The sequence below is a fragment of the Aulostomus chinensis genome, chromosome 1 (assembly GCF_037954235.1).
Source record: "Aulostomus chinensis isolate RoL2024-O1b breed Wild chromosome 1, RoL_Achi_v1.0, whole genome shotgun sequence".
NCBI classification, from domain to species: Eukaryota; Metazoa; Chordata; class Actinopteri; order Syngnathiformes; family Aulostomidae; genus Aulostomus; species Aulostomus chinensis.
Genome location: NC_141320.1, coordinates 28,890,592 through 28,893,704, shown reverse-complemented (window position 1 = coordinate 28,893,704; position 3,113 = coordinate 28,890,592). Strand labels below are relative to the sequence as shown.

At 48.6% G+C, this 3,113-nt stretch overlaps 1 long non-coding RNA gene across 1 annotated transcript; it reads right to left on the bottom strand.

Moving 5' to 3' along the window:
- Positions 1 to 225: 225 nt before the first annotated feature.
- On the bottom strand, positions 226 to 2,618 carry LOC147271078 (uncharacterized). The gene is made up of 3 exons (XR_015115740.1): positions 2,506 to 2,618; positions 1,756 to 2,202; positions 226 to 1,666 (listed from the first exon to the last, which is right to left on the bottom strand). It is a non-coding gene; the product is annotated as an uncharacterized LOC147271078 (long non-coding RNA).
- Positions 2,619 to 3,113: the final 495 nt, after the last annotated feature.

Genomic DNA, 3,113 nt, shown 5'->3' with positions numbered 1-3,113 from the left:
TGGATGCTGAGTGGCAGGCCAGGAACTTTGTGTGGAAGGCTGAGCTAGAAGACACAAAAACATTCCTGAAGGTCCTTGAGGCCCGGTGGAAGAGGGAGGAGCAGGACAAGAAAGAGACGGAGCAGGTCCTGAAGGAGGCTCGCCAGGAAGTGAGCAACTCTGATGCTCAGCAATGGGATGAGGACAAAGACCAGGACAAAGAAGAAATGGTCCTGGAGGCCCAGGAGGACCTGGAGACGGAGAAACAGGATAAAGAGGAGGGCAATAAAGAGGCAGAGGAGGTCCAGGAGGCCAAGCTGACAGCCAAGGAGGAAGGACATGAGGAGAATGGGACAATGTCATGGACACAGAAAAACTGACATGTAGGGAAAATAATACAGAGGCAGAGGAGGTCCAGGAGGCTCACATGCCATTTGAGGAGGAAGGGCATCAGGAGGAGGAGAAGACTGTCAGGGAGACAGAGCAGGAAAACCAAACGCGTGGAGGAGGGACATCAGAAGAAGAAGGTGAAGCCTGGACGTCTAAGAAGGTGGATTTCATCTCTTTTTACTCCCCACAAGAGAGCAGAGCGTCATGAGGCAGAGCAGGTCCTGAAGGAGGCTGGACAGGAAGTGAGCCTCTCTGATGCTCAGCAATGGGATGAGGACAAAGACCAGGACATAGAAGAAAGGGTCCTTGAGGGGATGGTCCTGGACAAAGAGCTGGCGAAGGAAGAGCCCAAAGAGGTGGTGGGGCTGGTGAGGGAGGAGCTTCAGGAGACAGTGAGAAAGACCAGGAACACCAAACAAGGAGGGACATCGGCAGAAGGAAGTGAAGCATGGACCTTTAGTGGAGTGCTTCTTATGTCTCTTTTGTCTGTCACCATAAAATCTGAAAATTAAACTCATTTTTCCAATAATTGTATCACTGATCACTCTTAATTGCATGTGATGGGTGGTGTTTTATTTTTTATTTATTTTTTGGTACTGAAAACATCTCCTGCCTCTGGCCTGTTCTGCCGTCCTTGTGTTCAAAAGGCCGTCTTCATGTGTCTCCACCAACACTCAGGCTGAATCCATGATCTCAGCATCAGAATCAAAGGAAGGTCAATGGCTCTGTTGTGTCACAATAATAGAAACATACTAAATGCAGCCAACTGGAAAGCTCTGGGCCCCAAACTGGGTTTCATGGCTCCTGTGAGTGAGGGTGTGGCTGGTTAGGTGGTGTAGTTTTGTCCTACTGGACACTGGCATTGCCATCTTGACTTGTGGTTCTACTGTGCACAGCTGGATGTTCCCACATCCTCATAAAACAAGGGAACAGAGGCTGACAGGTAAGGACAAGGACACATCTGCTGCTTTGACATCTACAGATTCCACACCAAACACTCAAGAGTTGGCAGGTGGAGCTGCCAACACAGAGGAAACAAGCCTGGTGTCTCAGTCCAAGCCCAGATCAGGTCAGGAGACACAACAGCCCAGGAAGAACTCCCATTTCAGGGGTTTCCAAATAAAGACCTGGGATTTAAGAGTCCAGTCCTGCTGCAGTACTGAGAGAATGATTGTCTTCTGATTGAAGCCATACTTCACCACCAAAGTGGACTTTTCCTTACAAGCACTCACAAACAGGTGTGCTGAGGTCACAAAGACATGTTGTCACTTTTGATCAACTTCATTGTGAGGTCCCACTGAAGGAAGAGCCAGACACGTTTTTAGCTTGAGGCGAATGGAGAACGATGCCTTACAACATTAAACTTTCAAAATAAAAAAGATTTACAAACTCTCCAGGTCCTCCATCGTCTAGAATAAATATCTTCTTTATCCAGTTGGATGCTCGGGAAAAAAAACAACACTTGAAAGAGCAAATACATGTTTGGGGGAATTCTAGCTTTAACCATGACAGTGAGGACATTAAACTCATTGTTGTACTGGTTACCGTCATGGTGGGAGGGCTGGTTCTTGGTCTGCTTGAGCCAACTCTGATCCTGGACTACTATTCCTGAGTCATCACCCCTCACCTGCATTGTCCGCTGACAGCGTCACACCTGACGTCTGGGGAAGGGATTCCAGGACGGGAGCAGTTGCAGGCCTCACAGCCAACCACTGGGTGGCAGCCAAACGTCTGGGGCTCACTGGGTGCCCTCAGGACGGAGGGTCCTGGGAGGACAGATCCAGTTGCCGGTCAGCGGTTCACATAACCTGGTACCACAGTTCCAGGCTGAAGCTGGAGAGAGAGAGACAGACAGGAATGAAATGATCTGGTGAAAGACAAACACTGGCTCAGCCCAACATTGATGTTTCTTCCTGGGATTGTTGTGCTGTTGACCAGCAGTCACATGACACACAGTTTAGTTTGCTCACTGAATTGGCTTCAGAGAACCCCGCCTTTTTAAAGACTATTTTGGTGGATGTCCTTTGATGTTCAGCTCCAAGCTGTCCTCTGATGGTTGGACAGGTTGGTTTGGTCTGTCCTCTCACTCATCATTAAAGCCCTTATTACTCATCCTTCATCCAATCTGACACTCACGTCTGCAGAGGGGAATCCCCAGCAACCCGCGGCCCACATGGAGCAGTCTCGGCCAATCACGTGGGGCCTGCCGACCACCAAATGGCTCGCAGGTGTCACTCTCAGCTCCAACCTCATGGCAGGCACAAGGCAGGGCGCCGTTGGTGAGGACAGCCCAAAGAGACACAGCTGAGCTGAGACAGAATGGAGATGAAGGACAGGAGGGACGACAGAGAAAAAGGAAACGTTAGCGAGACATTTTAGGAAAATTAGTTTAGTGGGGAAAAGGTTATTAGCCAAACTTGCTAAATGGAAGGACAACAAAAAACAAAGATCTTCAAAAGAAAATTAGCACAAAATGAAACCCTGCAAGAGAAAGTAAATCAAGAACTAAATATTCTTGAGGCTCAGGTCTTTAGTTCCAATGCTTGTAAATGACATCTGAATGCATTCACAACCCAAATCTGAGCAGACAGAAGCGTCCCAGTCAGGCCCAGTTTAGTTCCTCTAGAACATTCAGGGATACAGAACAGGGACCAACTCAGGCTGAGAGACACCGACTTGACATGAAAGCTGTTGAGGCCACAGTTGCTGATGAAGTGGTCAGATTTCTCCAGTGGTTCTTGGTT